The 19,725-nt window shown below is 44.3% G+C and overlaps 1 protein-coding gene across 7 annotated transcripts in view; it reads right to left on the bottom strand.

Moving 5' to 3' along the window:
• st3gal3a (ST3 beta-galactoside alpha-2,3-sialyltransferase 3a) overlaps positions 1-19,725 on the bottom strand; it is a 788,939-nt gene that overhangs the window by 653,263 nt on the left and 115,951 nt on the right. Inside the window, exon 1 of one of the 7 annotated variants that reach the window (XM_068036927.1) lies at positions 6,124-6,180. The exons of the other annotated variants lie outside the window; for them this stretch is intronic. The gene's annotated coding sequence lies outside the window, so the exon portion shown is untranslated. Of the gene's footprint in view, positions 1-6,123; positions 6,181-19,725 lie in introns of those variants that run through there. 7 annotated transcript variants of the gene reach the window in all.

The following is a 19,725-nucleotide window of genomic DNA, read 5'->3' as shown; positions in this document are numbered from 1 at the left end:
CTGTGTAATCCAGACTGCAATGGAGGTAAGGCCAGCAGATTTCCTTCCCGAAAGGGTAGGTTTTTACAACAATCGACAATGGTTTCATGGCCATCATTAGACTAGCTTTTAATTCCAAATTTATTAATTGAATTCAAATTTCACCTTCTGCCCTGGTGGGATTCAAACCCATGTCCCCAGAACAATACCCTGGGTCTCTGGGTTACTAGTCCAGTGACACACCACTATGCCACCGCCTCCCTGGGTTAGGTTTCGTCAACATTATATAAAGTATACATACTTATGTGATCTTAATTTTTCCCATTCTAGAAATCACTCAGCTACTCTATTATATAACACAATGCAATCAAAGAACAAAGAACAGTACAGCACAGGAACAGGCCATTCGGCCCTCCAAGCCTGCGCCGATCTTGATACCTGCCTAAACTAAAACCTTCTGCACTTCCGGGGACCGTATCCCTCTATTCCCATCCTATTCATGTATTTGTCAAGATGCCTCTTAAACGTCGCTATCGTACCTGCTTCCACCACCTCCCCCTGCAGCAAGTTCCAGGCACTCACCACCCTCTGTGTAAAGAACTTGCCTCGCACATCCCCTCTAAACTTTGCCCCTCTCACCTTAAGCCTACGTCCCCTAGTAACTGACTCTTCCACCCTTGGAAAAAGCTTCTGACTATCCACTCTGTCCATGCCGCTCATAACTTTGTAAACCTCTATCATGTCGCCCCTCCACCTCCGTCGTTCCAGTGAAAACAATCCGAGTTTTTCCAACCTCTCCTCATAGATAATGCCCTCCAGACCAGGCAACATCCTGGTAAACCTCTTCTGTACCCTCTCCAAAGCCTCCACGTCCTTCTGGTAGTGTGGCTACCAGAATTACACGCAATATTCTAAGTGTGGCCTAACTAAAGTTCTGTACAGCTGCAGCATGACTTGCCAATTTATATACTCTATGCCCCAACCGATGAAGGCAAGCATGCCATATGCTTTCTTGACTACCTTATCCACCTACGTTGCCACTTTCAGTAACCTGTGGACTTGTACGCTCAGATCTCTCTGCCTGTCAATACTCCTCAGGGTTCTGCTATTTACTGTATCCTTCCCACCTGCATTAGACCTTCCAAAATGCATTACCTCACATTTGTCCGGATTAAACTCCATCTGCCATTTCTCCGCCCAAGTCTCCAACCAATCTATATCCTGCTGTATCCTCTGACAATCCTCATCACTATCCGCAACTCCGCCAACCTTTGTGTCGTCCGCAAAGTTACTAATCAGACCAGCTACATTTTCCTCCAAATCATTTATATATACTACAAACAGCAAAGGTCCCAGCACTGATCCCTGCGGAACACCATTAGTCACATCCCTCCATTCAGAAAAGCACCCTTCCACTGCTACCCTCTGTCTTCTATGACCAAGCCAGTTCTGTATCCATCTTGCCAGCTCACCTCTGATCCCGTGTGACTTCACCTTTTGTACCAGTCTGCCATGAGGGACCTTGTCAAAGGCTTTACTGAAGTCCATATAGATAACATCCACTGCTCTTCCTTCATCAATCATCTTTGTCACTTCCTCAAAAAACTCAATCAAATTAGTGAGACACGACCTCCCCTTTACAAAACCATGCTGCCTCTCGCTAATAAGTTCGTTTGTTTCCAAATGGGAGTAAATCCTGTCCCGAAGAATCCTCTCTAATAATTTCCCTACCACTGACGTAAGGCTCACCGGCCTATAATTTCCTGGATTATCCTTGCTACCCTTCTTAAACAAAGAAACAACATTGGCTATTCTCCAGTCCTCTGGGACCTCACCTGTAGCCAATGAGGACGCAAAGATTTCTGTCAAGGCCACCGAAATTTCTTCCCTTGCCTCCCTCAGTATTCTGGGGTAGATCCCATCAGGCCCTGGGGACTTATCTACCTTAATGCTTTGCAAGACACCCAACACCTCTTCCTTTTTGATAATGAGATGACTGAGACTATCGACACTCCCTTCCCTAGGATCATCATCCACCAAGTCCTTCTCTTTGGTGAATACTGATGCAAAGTACTCATTTAGTACCTCGCCCATTTCCTCTGGCTCCACACATAGATTCCCTTCTCTGTCCTTGAGTGGGCCAACCCTTTCCCTAGTTACCCTCTTGCTCTTTGTATACGTATAAAAAGCCTAGGGATTTTCCTTAATCCTGTTTGCCAATGACTTTTCATGACCCCTTTTAGCCTTCCTGACTCCTTGCTTAAGTTCCTTCCTACTGTCTTTATATTCCTCAAGGGATTCGTCTGTTCCTAGCCTTCCAGCCCTTATGAATGCTTCCTTTTTCTGTTTGACTAGGCTCACAATATCCTGCGTTATCCAATCATCGAATTATAGAACTGCACAGCACAGAAGGAGGCCACCCATCAAGTCTGTATCAGCTCTTTCAAAGAGCAATCCAATATGTCCACTCCCCCGCACTTGCCCCATCACCCTTCAAATATTTATCCTGTCCCCTTTTGAAGGCTACTATTGAATCTGTATCCACCACAGGCAGCACATTACGAATTTTAAACATTCATTGCATAAAAAAGTTTTTCCTTATGTTACCTCTGGTTCTTTTTGCCAATCACCAGCTTCTCCAGTCAATCCATATAACTGTAATCTCTCATCTCTGGAACCATTATTGGAAATCTCTTCTGTACCCTTTCCAAAGCCTTCACATCTGTCCTAAAGTGTGGTGCCAAGAATTGGACGCAATACTCCAGCTGGGGCTGACCTAGTGTTTTATATTGGTTTAGATAACTTCCTGGCTTTTGTACTCTGTCTCTGTTTATTCAGCCCAGAATCCCATCTGGTTTTTTAACTGCTTTGATAACCTGTGCACAAGTACCCTTATGTCTCTCTCTCTCTTCTTGCATCCCCTATAAAATTGCACTATTTGGCTTGCATTGTCTCTTCTCATTCTTCCTGTCAAAAAGTATTATCTCTCACTTTCCTGGGTTTAGTTTCATCTGCCATATGTCTGTTCATTCCACCAGCCTTCCATGTCCTCTTGAAGTCTGTTACTTTCTTCCTCACTGTTTACAACATTTCCAACTTTCATGTCATTTGCAAATTTTGAAATTGTGCCCTGTGCCCTCAAGTTCAAGTCATTAATGTATATCAAAAGTAGCACTAGATCCCAGTACTGAACCCTAAGGAATACCACCAAATATCTCCTTGCAGCTCGAAAAACAGCCATTCAACACAGCATTCTGTTTCTATCCCAATCTGGAGACTTTCCCAAATTCAATCTTGTCTGTATGGAGCTGAGATCCAGGGCTGAATTTTCGCCACTAAGGCGGGAAACAGGAGCCGGGTTTGTTTTTGGGTCAGAAACCCACCTCCGGTGGGAAACTGATTAAAGTTAAGATTTTCACAGTGGTGAACCCTTAATTGATATGGAGATAATGGGGGTGGAAACGGAGTTGGATCAGATGAAGTGTGGATCTGATTTAGACCCCCCACAACAGCCATCACTGAGGCTGCTGGTGGTCCTAAGGGAGAAATCTGCTGATTGTGCGAAAGCCTTCCACAGCACCAGAGGGAAGCAAGATGTCACAAGAGAGCTAAAGGCTTGGCACCTGGGGCAGGACTGCCACTTGCTTCCTCGATGCCAACCTGGATCTAATGTTGGAGGCTTTGAGGGAGAGGAGTGAGGTCCTCTTTCTGGAGGGTGACAGGAGGAGGCCATTTTGTTGTGCTGCAGGGGCACCTCTCTGTTCAGTGTCATCTCCCTCCGCCTCCAATTCCTCCTCCTCTCGCACTTCCTGCTCCTCCCCCAATGAGCTGTCTCCTTTCAAGGCTTTACCGTCCTCAATGTCCATCTCTTTCTGGAAGGTCATGATATGGAGAGTGCAGTCGACCATTACAATAACAGAGACCCTTGCAGGAGGGTATTGGACCAGTCTAGGCACCGGAATCACATCTTCAAAAGCCCAATGGCCTGCTCAATGCTTGAGCAGGTGGCATTGGCTGTATCGCCTCTGTCTCAAGCTCCTGTAAAGGGGTGAGTAGCCATGTCTTCAAGGGATATCCTTTGTCCTTTAAGATCCATCCACACACTTTGGGAGTTGAAGTGAAGATCTGAAGTAGCGTTGATTGGCAGAGGATGAAAGAGTCATGGCAGCTGCCTGGAAAGCGAGTGCACAAATGTAAGAAGCTCTTATTGTGGTCCCAAGCATTGAACATTGAGGGAGTGGAAGCCCTGCCTGTTGATAGATCTCAATGGCCGGTCACTGTGTGCCTTGATGGCCACACGGGTGCAATCGATGCAGCCCTGCACCTGAGGGAATCCAGTGATGGCAGGGAAACTCAATGCTTTTGTTCCTGTGAGGATTGTCTGTTGTGAACTGAATGTACAGTCCAGCTCTGGCAAAGAGACTATCAGTGACCTGCAAGATGCAGTGGCATGCAGCCACTTACGAGATACCGCTAAGGTCCGCAGCTGATCCTTGGAAAGAGCCAGAAGCAAAGAGGTTCAAGGCCATAGTGACTTTGTTGGCTACTGGCAGGGCATGGTGACCCATGATGCGAAGTGTGAGGTCTTTGGCGACAAGATCACAGATGTCTGTGACCATCTGCCTTGAAAGTCGCAGTCTCCTGTTGCACTGGGTCTCGGTCATCTCCAGGTAACTGTCTTTGGCAGTAGATCCTGTGTTGAGGGTATAGTATTCGTTGCCTTCCTACTGCTCTTTCCTCTCCTGTGCTCTCCTGCTGCTCGGGGTGCCACCCTTCCTGTGGAAGGTTTTCCCCTCATCTCCACTGGGCCCAAAATCTGACAGTGGTGCCCCTATTACCAGCTGCAGCCTTCCTTTTGGACAGATGACTGCCTAATTGTCCTTGGCAGCCTAGCCCCCTTCTCTTCTGCCCCCATGATGCCATGGGAGAAGGTGACGTCCCTGTGCAATGCCTGAGCACAGAGTGCCCACTCTCCCTGGAAACTGCACAGGGCCAAGGGCACTGCCTTATCAAATACCATGTTCCTTATTGCCCCGCTGCCTCTTTTGAGGCAGAGGTGATTCCCTAGGGCAACAATGACTGGTTCCCCACTCTGTACTTGCCTCCATTCAGCAAATCTGAAACAGCCACCTCCTAAAACCCATCCAACCCCTCACCCTCACCTTCCAATAAGCTCTTAATGAACTTTTTAAATACTTGAATTAGCCTCAATGGGGAGGAGAACAGGATCCCTGTCCCGCCCTCTCCCCACCCTGGTTAACATAAACAGTGCCGGGAACTATGGCCGGCACCAGTTATTTTGGGGTGTCCCCGACCTGCCTTCCTGCCCTGGGGGGGTAAGGGAGGCGAAAATTAAGCCAGTGATTCGTCATCTTCTGCCCTTTGATTGCAAAGCATAGTGTTGTAATGAAGGATTGCTGCCCTCCAATGGTTAAAGGCTATCATTTTGTTTCATTCAAAATACAGAGCTCAGTGGCTACACTTGGAGAACAGCCACCACCAGACTGCTACTATACATATTTCAATATTTCAACAGTTGTATGGGAGACAAAACTCAACAGAGCAACCAAAGCTGCAAGTGCAATTGCTATCCCAAGAGCTACAGTCTACTCCTCATAATTCAAAGTTTTTTAATTTGACTATCTGTTCATTAGAATTGAGATCATGCAAAATAACCCCTGTTAATTTGCTCAATTCATACCGGATAATTTTTTTTAAGTGAAGAAAAACTTAGAATTAACAGGAGTAGACTGTATTCAACTTGCATGATTGCAGTTACAGATGAGATATGTCAGGAGCAATGCAAATACAGTTTAGAGGATTATTAAAATGCTTTCACAGAATCACACAGAATTACAGAATTCTTTCAGTCAGGAGTGAGTTGTTTTCCCTCACATGTTCATAACCAAAATATGTAGGCAGCGCCTGACTCTATTTCCTTCTCAATCTCTTCTGTGAATGTATGTGTTGGCTCCCTTATGAAGACTATAAGTACGAGCAACATAAGGGTTATAAACACATACCGAGGAGGTATTCATAGATCTCACTAGTTAGAAACATATACAACAAATTCGCACCACATACAATGAAGTACACAACTCTATGTAATTTTAAAAATCAAAGTAAGTATCTCCTAACTTGTACCTATAGAAGATGTTTGTTAACCATTTTTCCTCCATCGCTAGCCTCCTTTTCAGGTTTCTCACAAAGTCTGGCAATCTTCCAATGACATTATGGTGCCACTCTGGAACATACCTAAAATTTAACTGGGAAACTGATAAATTAGATGCCAATGTAGAAATGCCCTAAATGAGAAAAGTTAGTGATTGCAATATGAAACTAGCACAGCGTACTAACTTTTGTCAACTTGGGTGCCAAAGACTAAGATGAATTATGCTATTTTCTACAAAGAAGTATTAGTTTTGATTGATAAAATTATGTAGGTGGAAGTACCTTTACTGATAGCCCTATCATAAACTTTCCACCAGGGTGGTCAAGGTGAACCGTCCCTCCCATTTTCCCTCTCCACTGGAAAGAAGTACCTAGTTTTTGCTTTTATAATGACTGAGATCAGAAATTCATTTGTGTGGGTGATTATGCACACTCACCCATTTTCTTCCACTCCACATATGTTGCTGCTCTCACTGCACGTCCATCATCTTTCGTAGATGGACAGATGCCAACCAACCAATTCTCACTGCACTACTTACTTACCTCAAGATACTGTTCAGATTCATTTCCTAATACCCAAATTAATATTTTAATCATTGTTCTGTGTCCAATTATAATAATTCCTAGGAATTGCACAGTAACATTCGTTACCATAAGCATGCAACATTATCACCAATAATAACATACAACAAATTGTTAAAGGTACAATAAAACAAATCATGCACAGGGAAAATCCAGGAAATAACTAACTAAGGGGCGGCACAGTGGCGCAGTGGTTAGCACCGCAGCCTCACAGCTCCAGGGACCTGGGTTCGTTTCCTGGTACTGCCTGTGTGGAGTTTGCAAGTTCTCCCTGTGTCTGCGTGGGTTTTCTCCGGGTGCTCCGGTTTCCTCCCACAAGCCAAAAGACTTGCAGGTCGATAGGTAAATTGGCCATTATAAATTGTCACTAGTATAGGTAGGTGGTAGGGAAATATAGGAACAGGTGGGGTAGGAACATGTTTGGTAGGAATATGGGATTAGTGTAGGATTAGTATAAATGGGTGGCTGATATTCGGCACAGACTCGGTGGGCCGAAGGGCCTGTTTCAGTGCTGTATCTCTAATCTAAAAAAACATACCGAACTGGAGGTTTCTAACATAATACTATTGCAAGCTATTTGGCATTTAGTAGATATAATTTTGAGATGACTGTTTCAAATAGTTTGGCAACAAATATTTTAATAGTCTGAAAAAAGATATTCTGAAGCATTGACTGCATTAAATACTTTTAGCTGATATTATTTGAGTGAAAATAAAGCAAAGGATCACTACACTTACAATTCTTACAATATGTTATTCTTCCAATTTGTAGTCAAGCTACTACCTGTCACAGGAGAAAATCACTGATTTTGCACTAAATCTAAAAGATTAAGAACTGGTGTTAATCCCACCCAACCAAAAATATGCTAATCACACTCAAATGTTATGTATCAACTCATTTGCATCATTATTAACGGATCAACTGCAAATAGGGACAGATTTACAGTTCACACTGGTCATCAGCAGCCTTTGCCAAGGCAGAAGGGGCAGGAGATTAAGAAGAGACAGCCAAAGGAAAGGGGAACGCCATGTGCAGACTTAAGGTTGCAGCTGACTGATACAGTCACTAGATATGAAACCCAATGCTGTATGTTTGCCGAAAGTGACCATACAGCAGATGCATTTAGCTGTTTGCTGGCCCATACGCTCAAGACAATTTCCCATAACCTTTGTCAGTTAACTATAACGATGCCTGTAAATATGGTTGGTGCATCCTGACAGATGCAGCCAGATGATAACCTGCATGTCATGAAGTACCTCATAAAGCATGACATGCTGAGATTGGGGTGCTTCTGAAGAACTATCCAGTATAATTGTTAGTCAGCCCCTCACCTGTATCTGCCATCAGGCCTACCATCACAACCTTCTTTAAGAGTTGGAGTGCCCACATGTACTAATCATCTGCAAAAGTGAATTCTGCCTGCTTCTGCCTGCTGCCGTGTGCATTGCATGCTGATCCGCATACAGAGCACTTCTGACATGCTGACCTGTATGCATCACATTGGTCATCATCTTCCCTACAACTCAGAAGGATTTCTGCTGGAAAACCCACCAATAGGAGTTATGTGCTTCAAAGAGAAATTAAAACAATTGGCAGAAAGGTTTATCAGAACTTAACTATCAGAAGAATTTTTATAATCATGTTTAAGGAAAAGTGGTCAGAAATGGTCTCAAAACTACTTAAAGAATTTTCTTTGTCCTTTAAATTGATTTTCTTGTGCTACTCAACATCTAACAAACCTAGTTACCAAGTTACAAATGGCATTAATTTAGCTGCCTTAAGAGCAGTGTTAAGGATGGAAGACGACGCAGGAGGCATCAGAATATTATACCCACATCATTTATATGTATAATGAATCTCTCAGATGTTTCAAATGGGAATTTCCTCTGTTCATCCAGCAGCCCACTGGAAAGGTTTTTATTATTTAAGGAGGGATATACTTGCATTGGAAGCAGTTCAGAGAAGGTTCACTTGGCTGATTCCTGGGATGGAGGGGTTATCTTATGAGGAAAGGTTGAGCAGGTTGGGCCTATACTCATTGGAGTTCAGAAGAATGAGACGTGACCCTACTGAAACATGTAAGCTTCTGAGGGGGCTTGATAGGGTAGCTGCTGAGAGGATACTTACCCTCATGGGTACTAGAACTAGGGGACACAGTTTAAAAATACGGGTTCTCGCATTTAAGACGGAGATGAGGAGGAATTTCTTCTCTCAGAGGATCGTTAATCTTTGGAATTCTCTTGCCCGAGAGCAGTGCAGACTGGGTCATTGAATATATTCAAGGCTGAGTTAGACAGATTTTTGGCCTACAAGCGTGTCAAGAGTTATGGGGGGCCAGCAGGAAAGTGGCATTAAAGCCACAATCAGATCAGCCATGATCTATTGAATGATGGAGCAGGCTCAAGGAGCCAAATGGCCTACTCCTGCTCCTATTTCTTATGTTCTTAGATATGCTATAGCTCATCAAATAGGTCAATGATTCCCTCCTAATCCTTCTCTGCTCCATTTCCAAATCTCTCTTATGTTCAGCATCTATACATAGCTCATTGTCAGCAGAAAATGTCATATGTATAGTACAAGAAATATCCTCCCTTCAATCATCTACTGACAGTATGAACTTGGATGCAGAAAGGTACGAAATTGAAATTTTAATAACCTTAGAGCTCAAATGATACAATTGCTCAATGAAAATAAAATCAAATAAATGACATGCAGCACTAGCAAGCCTCAAAATTCAAACTTCTGTATTTTTCTATTTGTAAAAAGTGAAGCAGCTTATTGAAAATTACAATTGAACATTAAATCTAATAAAATTAACCTGGCAATCAATTTATTTAACTTCCAATGTAAACCTGTAGATTCTGGTACAAATTTGACATAATTCTACATACGTGACTTTTAAAAAAAATCAAACCCATATGAAAAAAATAAAGATTGCCATCATCCGTTCCCTTCAGTAAAATTAGCTATTGATTGCGCAACTTTTGATTTGCCACAATGCTTGCTGTGGCATATTCAACTTAGTTTCCAAGGAAAATTCGATGCCAATTCAACAACAAATTGGCCAGAATTTTATGGCCCCCAATGAGCGGGCTGGTTGTGGAGGGTGGGGGGGGGGGGGGGGGCCCGTAGTATTGAGTGGGAGGTGGAGGGGGCCGTTCCCGATGCCTTCCTGTCCCCACTGCAATTTTACGCAGGACAACGATGGGGAGAAACGGCCCGCCCAACCCAAGCCAATCAAGGCCCTTAACTGGCCAATTAACTGCCACTTAAGGGCCTTCTCCCACTGCCGCTGGTATTTTACTTGTGGCGGCTGGGTGCAAAGGCCCCAAGTACATGACCAGGTAAAACCTGGCGGCCTCCTTACGGGCTCGGCAGGGGGGTCTCCTGATTGGGCACTCTGTGCCCCACAGAGGGCACCCCCCACGGCCCAACCACCCCCACTGGACCACACTCCCCGCTTGCCTTGCAGGGACCAGGCTGATTTTTTGGGGCCTCACCAGGTACACTTACCTTAGGTCCAGGGCCATTATTCCTCTTGCTGCCTTTGGCTGGGTGTAGTCCCGACAGTGGCCACCATTCCCAGTGGCACTTCTGGGGTTGAGAGCTGCTGGACTGCTGATTGGCCAGCAGCTCCATTAGGCAGGACTTCCTGCCTCAAGGAGGTGGAAGTCCCGCCCAAGGCCAATTAAGGGCTTGGGGAACGGAAAATCCTGGTATGGCTCCCAGGCCCGGCGGAGGTGGGCTCTTCCCCGACTTTTCGGGAACTCCAGAGCATAGGGCCTTGGCAGTGAAGGTACAGCCACCAATGGTGGAGCAATTAAAATCAGGGATACTCAAGAGGCCAGAAATAGAGAAGCAATGATATCTCAGATGGTTTTGGGGTTACAGAGATGGGGAGGAATGAGGCCATGGATGTTTAGAATTTTCAAATTGTGGCATTGCTTAACAGGTAGCCAATATAGGTCAGTGAGTACAGGGGGATGGGTGAACAGGACTTGATGCGAGTAAGGACAAAGGCTGCAGAGTTTTGGATGATCTCAAGTTTACGGAGAGTAGTGTGTGGGAGGCCAGCCAGCAGTGCACTGGAATAGTCAAGTCTAAAGGTAATAAAGGTATGGATGAGGGTTTCAATAGCAGATGAACTAAGGCAGGGGCGGAGTTGTGCCATGTTATGGAGGTGGAAAGAGGTGGTCTTATTGATGCCGTGGATATGTGGTTGGAATCTCATCTTGGGTTAAATTTGACACAAAGGTTGCAAACAGTCTGGTACAGCATCAGACAGTTGCCAGAGGGAGGGATAGAGTCAGTAACTAGGGAAAGGAGTTTCTAGCAGGGACTGAAGACAATGGCTTTGGTTTCCCAATGTTTAAATGGAGGAAATTTCTGCTGGACGTTGGACAAGCAGTCTGCTAATTTAGAGATAGTGCAGGAGTTGAGAGAGGTAGTGGTGAAATAGATCTGGGTGTCATCAGTGTACATCTGGAAACACCACTGAGAGAACGGGGCACACAATGGTCTAATTTATGCTGTTCATTGTCAAACTCGCTGACGTGGCAAAGTGTGTTCATTGTGTGCCTATTCATTTTACATGTATTTAGTTCATTGTGGGGAATTCAGATTGGCAGTAATTATGTTAGATGTGACTATTATCGAGTGAAAATGTGCTAACATTACCATATAATGCAAATATCTTGCTCATATGTCTGCAGTACATGTTAGCCCATGATTCAGCATCACCATGACAAAGCCTTCATGCTCTTTTATCAAACATTTTCATTCTGCCTGAATCCTGGCTGTAATAATAAAGCCAGCCCTCTGTGCTGAGTTGCACACAGTGCTGGTTCCTTTTCAGCTTTAATCTTCAGTCAGAAAGAAACCTGAAACACTGAGACTGAGAACTTGTAAACAGGTCTGTGAAGATGTGACCTGTATAGCAGGACATGAGCAATCTAGGCAGGCCGAGACACATCTTGACCTTTGAAAAGAACCAAATACAAAAGTCAAAAGAGGGGATACATGATCAAATAAATTCCTTTAGTTTCCATTGTGCTGCCACCCACATCTTCTGTGTATATAGAATGTCAAAACCGCACCCACATTCCATAAGTAATCACTTTAACAGAGTACAAAACTGGTTCTTATTCTAAATGGTTCCATTAACAAAAGTGAAAGATGATAAGGATTTTCATGTGATTATGACCATTGTCTGAACTCTCTACAAGGTGATATGTTTTTGAAGGTAGCACGCACAAAATTGAACACAAAGTTCAAAGCATTGCTTTCCAGTCTCTCAAATGGCATTCTATATTTCAGGTTTCTCCCGATACTTCCTCTCCCTTATAGCACCAAGAGTGAATTGTCAGAGGCAGGTCCATGCTTCCTATGAGCTAAAGCGAAACCCGTGCGCAAAATTATTTGGGATAGCATGCACTGGGTGAACAACAGACATGCCTCCAAATTAACATTAAGGTTTTCCTCTATGCACGTGCATCACTTCAGACAACAACAAAGGTTAGCAACTCTGTTTAATACGTTCCTGAAGATCTGATATTGCGACATCTGATCATATGTTGTCCAGTCACATGGTTTCTGATCACACAATATCTGCCCATAGTTTGCAAATCTTATTGTATTATTAGCGCACAGATTTTAATGTAACCTGCACAAATAGATGATGCACACAATTTGTAAAGCTTGGATTGCAGCTTAATCTTTGTTTCTGTTTTCAAAACTCAGACTTTGGATAACACATTAGAGTAAATACTTGGAGTCTAGCATCTGTGATAAAATAATCTTTTAAAATCAGAGAACACTGCTGTCAGTTAATGGGGCTGTTCAATTTCAATACTATGCTTAACTTATTCAAAGTGACTCCTGACAACGCAGAGCGATCGCAGATGTCATCAATGCTTGCGAACATTTACCAGCCCGCCAGTATGAATGCACACATGTGCGTGCATGACATCGTCACACAATGACATTCTCACCCCTCAACAGCCATCTCCATTCACCCGAACAGTACCCCACTCCTTCCCATCATCCCTGCTTCAATCGCTGCTTCACCCTGCTACTCGCTCCTGCCCCACTGGCTGCTCTACTCCTCGGCCACTCGCTCCAGGCCTCCCCGCTTTGCCCCCTCTCAGCCATTCACTCCCACTCTCAACGCTTTCTCCCTCCTCCCCACCCGCCATTTCCCCCCCTCAGCTGCTTGCTCCAGACCTCATCACTGCTCTCCCCCACTCCCCTAGGCCCATTGTTCCCCGCTCCTCACCCCCCCCACCCCACTATCGTCCGCTCGCTCCCCGCTCGCTCCCCCCCCCAGCCGCTTTCTCCAGGCTGCACCATTTCCCTCCTCTCGGCCACTTGCTCCTACGTCGCCCCCATCATCCCTCACAGCCCACCTTGCTTCTTCAGGCGGCGCGGCAGAGAATGATCAAACATGGGAGCGAGTGGCCGAGAGGAGGGAAGCAGCGTGGCCTGGAGCAAGCAGCTGGAGGCGGGGAACAAGCAGCCGGAGAGTGGGGGGGAGGTGGGGGGCAGTGAGGAGCGATGTACGATTGGCTGATGGAAGGGGGGGGAGCAGTGGCGAGGTCTGGTTCGAGCGGCTGAGTGGGAGGCGGGGGTGGGGGGGGGGGTGCGGAGCAAGTGGTCAGAGAGCCGGTTGGAGGGGGTGTGGGGGAAGCAGAGAGCGAGCAGCTGGAGGCGGGGGGAGCGGTGAGGCCGGAGCGAGTGGCTAAGGGAAGGCAACAGGGAGCCAGCAGCAAGAAGACGGGCACTGGAGGGAACGGCAAAGAGAAGAGCAATGGCAGGAGGTATCAAGGGACTGTTGGCGGTGGGATGGAGGCAGCGATGGCAGCCTTTGAGGGGATTTTCAGGTTGAATTTGTTTTTGTGATAAATTGAGCAGCGCCATTTTTAATCCTGGCAGCTACCTGAACGCTGCAGTGACATTTCAGTGGAAGAGGCTGCATTTGTGCATGTGCTAGTACTGTGCCACCTAGTGGTTGCATTGTCAAAAAACTTATTTCCTGCTATTCACAGCAGGATTCTTGACCATGGATTTTAATAGTTAAATGGTCACCAAACCACTTGAGAAGTGCAAAATTATGTTATTGCAGCTACGTCCTGATTGGTCAGATTTCTGCTGGTAATGCTGAAGAAATCCAATAGTCTAGGCCAAACTAACTAAACCAAGAAATTGAAGTAGTTCGTATTTTATTTCTTATCAATAAAATAAAAGTTGCAAGATTAGCTTCCCAATTTCTAAAAGTGGAAAACATCCCCATAAGTTGTCAATCAAATTTCAACAGAACACCGCTTTTGTAGATGTCAGTCATTCTGGCATCAGAAAAGGGCTCAGGAAAAAAGACAGGCTTTATCATTTAGATATCACAGCACTAAGAAGAATCTTTCCTAAACGTCTGCTAATTTGCCTATTGAAGCCATTAGCAGTCTCTTGAAATAAATCTTTACGTCCATTTTCCAAGTGTACATTTAAATGCTCCTCTACAATTCTCTTTCTTGAAATGTACGATTTTCCTATGAAATATTAAACGTATATTCAGTACATTTAGTGAATCTTTTTGTTATGCAAAATTTCAACTACTATTCAGCCAACACATTGGCTGTTGCATGAAGGAAAACAAATTCCTAAATTCACAAACCAACATATGAGCCTCTAAAATGGATAGGGAATATTCAAGCACAAAGTGCATTCTGGGTAATGACTACAAACATTAAGCCCCAGAATTGTAGAATGAATGCTTTTAAGATTGGTGCTGGGGGGTGGAAGAATCACACTTGGAGCAGGGAATCAATAAATTGAACTAATTAGTAATGTGAGTTCCCTACCTGCAATTCAGTGCAAAGGCATACTGTTCATTTTTGAAACAAACTAAAGTACTAAAATAGATCAATTCACAGATAATCATTTACAAAAACAAGTTGTTTAAGTAACACAGCAGCTTTGAAACAGTTTTTGAAATGTTACATTACAGTCCCTGATCCACAATTAGATGTCTCAGAACTCAGGAAAGTAACAGGCTTAATTTGGATGTCAATGAGGGTAATTTTGTACAAGAAACTGAATATTTCAAAGTGTTCCACTAGCCCCATCTCATCAGTTGCCTCTCTCTCTTGCCATTTCTTCACAGATGAAGATTTTAGGAAGGTTGTACCTCATCGGTTGCAGGCCCGCTGGTGGCTAGTTAGGCCTATCCGTGACCAGCAGATTCTCCCACAACGGCTGCTGGGGGCAATTGGATCTATCCTTTTCCTACTTTTCTCTTTCATGCTGGTTCTTCGCTCAGTCTCAAAGGTGTCTGTACCACTCCCGATGTAGCATCTCCAGGCATCATGATCTATGGCCTGCGCTTTCCACCGGCGATGGTTGATATGGCACACAGAGAAGGATTTCTTCAGGGAGTCCTTGAAACGTTTGCGTGGGGCCCCTCTGTTCCTTTTACCAGTGGTCATCTCTCCATACAACATGATCCTGGGTAGGCAACTGTCTTCCATCTGGGCAATGTGACCTACCCACTGCAGTTCGTTTTGCAAGAGGGTGGTGTCAATGCTGATGTTGGCCATTTCCAGGACTTCAATGTTTCTGGAGCAACCACAGCCTCAGAGCACAGACCAAACTCAAAGCGTACAAAGCCATAGTCCTCATCACCCTTCGTTATGGTGCTGAGTCATGGTTCCTATACCGCCGTCATGTACGCCTTCTACAGCGAATCCATCAGCGCTGCCTCCATAGCATCCTCAAGATCCACTGGCAGGACCGTATCACAAACATTGAAGTCCTAGAAACAGCCAACATCACCAGCATCGAGGCCATCCTCCTGCATCACTTGCCTACTAAAGCAAGAGTTTACGAAAGATCCTAGGTATAAGAAAAGTATGTTCACTCAGGCATCTTTTACAAATTTTCAAGAACACAGAAATTGCCTATAGTAATGTTTACACCTGTGAAACAATGCAGTCCTCTTGCTGGTATAACTAGTCTCAACTAATAGGATCTACTTGTAATATCTGTCAAACAATCCACCTTGTCACAAGCTACGCACTCCTATGAAGGGAAATCTGCCAGCGAACTTATATTACACTCAATCAGGAGAAACAAGACAAATCTCTGGCCTACTTCTTCAGGGAGTCGTGGAGCCTCCAAAAGCAGCAGCCCAACTTTGTTTGCTTTACTGCACTGTGGCTAAAGTCACTGATGTCATAGTTACAATGCTATAAGCCAAGGTAAATACAGCATTAGCTGTACCATTGCACCAAATCAGCTGAAGCCCATAGTATTTACTGTCCTTTTTTAAGTAAAGAGCTTGGCTTCCTATAAAGGATCCTCTTGTCCCCAAAGCTTTCCAGAAACCTACAAAGATATATTCCTCACGTGCATACTATTTTACCATCCAGTAGTTCCAAGTCAGTTATTTTCCCTGTGCCCCAAGAATATAAATCGAATACCACCACCTTTTTAATCACCAAATTGAACTTATCCAACACAGGTTTCTCCAATAAGTGTTCCATGATATATTGTAATACCGTTAATGGTTTAACTGCCTTCTGACCAAGTTTCTATGCAACTAAAAAATCATTTTCCCCACTTTGTATTCCACCCTATTTTAGATAAAGGCCAATATTACATTAGACTTTTTGATTACTTTTTATACTTGTACACCGGACACCCAAATCCTTTTGCTCCTCCACAGTTCCTGGTCTCTCACCATTAAGAAAATATTGTGATGTCTTTTTTGCATCCAAAGTAGATGGTCCTCACATTTCCCCATATTGAACTCCATCTGCCACAGTTTTGTCTACTCCTTTAATCTGTCAATGTCCCTTTATAATTTCATGCTCCCACCTACACAACTTAACAGTGCCTAACTTACTGTCATCTGCAAACTTGGATATACAACTCTCTATTCCTTCATCCAAGTCAATAATATACATGGTGAAAAATGGAGAAAATGGCAGACTTGCCACGTCTGCCAATCACAGTGTTTTTTAATCCCTACTCCTCGTCTCCTATTTCTCAACCAATTACCAACCCACAAGGTAACCTCCAATTCCATGCATTTTATTTTTGCTAATAGTTTCTTTTATGTCACCTAGTTAAATATCTTCTAGATGTCCATCTAGCCAACATCCACAGTTCGCTATATCAGTGATGTCCTCAAAATGTTTAACTGGATTAATCAGACATGACCTATCCTTGCTGACTCTCTTTGATCAGCTCAGACTCAGTCCTCAGTCACTCTGTCCCTAATGATAGATTCCAGTAATTTCACCATAACTGACAAGCCTACAGTTTCCTGGTTTCTTCCGCCCTCCTTTCTTAAACACTGAAGTGAAATTTGCTATTTTCTAATTCAAATGCACAAGTCCAGAATTTAATGGCTTTAATGGAAAACTATGATTAAGGCATCAGCAAATTTCCCAGTAGTTTCTTTGAATTCCCCAGAGTGGAAACCATCAGATCCTGAAAAATTTATCTATTTGAAGTCCTATTATTTTCTTCATTAGCATTTTCTTAATTACATGAAAATCCAATAATTTCCTCCCCTTAACTTATTTTAGATTCCCTTGTACAGCTGGTATTTTGTCCTCTTCCTCTACAGTGAAAATGAAATATTCATTTAACAAGTCTACCATTTCTATATTATCCATTACTGCATCACCTGCTTCTATCTTTATTTGCCCCACTTTCCCTTTACCACTCTTTCTCTGAATGTATTTTTGAAAACCTTCCATTAGGTTTGAGATTCCTTGCAAGTACTTTTCATACTATCTTATGACATATCTTTGTATCCCATCGTATTTTTTTATGGCTCTCCCAGTTTGCTAGATTTACACTTTTTCTTGCAATTTCGTAAGCCTTTTCTGTAAGGGGGCAGGGGCAAAACATGTTAATCACAAACAAAAGTTTCCTAACAAAGTAACATGCAAACAACCCTTCCCACACTTCGTATCAGATTAACAACATATCTAATTCATTCTGTTCTTTTTGAGTTCTGACATGCACGGAAATAAAATCATGAATTAGTTTATAGTAAGTAGACATTGCCATGGTAACTGGGTATTTCAGAACCTCTAGGGCTTGAGTAACACATTTCAACAAGGGGACTAGTGAAAATGTACTCAATGCTTCCATGTGGCAGCAACAGCAACCTTGTGTGAATAAAATTATTGTGCACCATCACAGAAAAGCAAACCAATTAATTCCAAAATTAATTTTCCTAACATGTTACTGTACAATTTTTCCACGATACTATAGCTGTGTATCTGGGAGGATGAACCAAATGGAATAAAGATACTTTTAAAAAGATAAGAAACAAGTCAAATCAAAGGTAACTATTCCTGACTACCGTCTCTCACTCCTGCTGCAAGATTTTAATCAATGAACCCTCCAATATCAAATACAACGTTCCTCGGACTGCTACTCTCGCCGTATCCTGAGATCCACACTCAGTGCTATGCGCCGCCACATGTACACACTGAATCCCTCTCCAGTAGCACCGCCTCATCTTATCCAAAGCTGTTCTACTCCACAGTTTCATTTCATCTTTCGTCTCATCCGACGCATTAACAAAAAACTTTTTTTCTTCCTTTCAGATGTCAAGGAACGCAAGCTCCAGCAGCTGATGGGGACGAATGCTCCTCCAGATCCTCCTTTCGCTTCACTTCCCTCTGACCCCACCCCTTCTGATCTGACCCCTTGCCGTGTATTCACTATACCCTCTGACCTCCCCCTCTCTGATGCTGAATGTTCTGTACTCAGCAAAGGTCTCAATTTTATCCCCTTATGTCCCCACCTCAATGAATTTCGCGCTTCCGTCGCCTCCGTCTCCGGGCTCACTTCTTTGACCAGGAATCCTCCCTGACCAGCAGACCCATTCACCCGCCTCCAGCATTCTCCCTCTACCTGGACCCCTCCACTGGCCTCTTACCCACTCTTGATCTCTTCATTGAAAACTGTCGGCGAGACATTGGTCATCTCAATTTCTCTGCCCCCCTCACTCACTCTAACCTGTCCCCCTCTGAACTTGAGGCACTCCATTCTCTCAGGTCTAACCCCGACATGGTCATCAAACCTGCAGACAAGGGTGGTGCTGTTGTTGTATGGCATACCGACGTCTACCTTGCAGAAACTCAACGCCAACTCACAGACACTTCTTCCTACCTCCCTCTGGACCATGAACCCACCACTGAACATCAAGCCACTGTCCAAAGGACTGTCACTGACCTCATCTCCTCTGGAGATCTTCCGTCTACAGCTTCCAACCTCATAGTCCCGCAATCCCGGACAGCCCGCTTCTACGTCCTTCCCAAAATCCACAAACGGGACTGTCCCGGCAGACCCATTGTGTCAGCCTGCTCCTGCCTCACTGAACTTATTTCTTCCTATCTTGACTCTATCTTTTCTCCGCTGGTCCAGTCTCTTCCCACCTACATCCATGACTCTTCTGACGCCCTACGTCATTTTGACAATTTCCAGTTTCCTGGTCCCAACCGCCTCCTCTTCACTATGGACGTTCAATCGCTCTACACCTCCATCCCCCACCAGGATGGTTTAAGGGCTCTCCGCTTCTTCCTTGAACAGAGGCCCAACCAGTCCCCATCCACCACCACCCTCCTCCGCCTGGCTGAACTTGTTCTCACATTGAACAACTTCTCCTTCAACTCCGCTCACTTCCTTCAAGTAAAAGGTGTTGCTATGGGTACCCGGATGGGTCCTAGTTATGCCTTTTTGTGGGATTCTTTGTTCCAGTCCTACTCAGGCCCCCTCCCCCAAGTCTTTCTCCGGTACATTGATGACTGTATCGGTGCCATTTCCTGCTCCCGCCCTGAACTGGAAAACTTTATCAACTTTACTTCCAATTTCCACCCTTCTCTCACCTTTACATGGTCCATCTCTGACACTTCCCTTCCCTTCCTCGAATTCTCTGTCTCCATCTCTGGGGATAGGTTGTCTACTAATATCCATTAT

Source organism: Heterodontus francisci, chromosome 8, assembly GCF_036365525.1.
Source record: "Heterodontus francisci isolate sHetFra1 chromosome 8, sHetFra1.hap1, whole genome shotgun sequence".
Taxonomy (NCBI): Eukaryota; Metazoa; Chordata; class Chondrichthyes; order Heterodontiformes; family Heterodontidae; genus Heterodontus; species Heterodontus francisci.
This window is presented reverse-complemented; position numbering and strand designations above follow the sequence as displayed.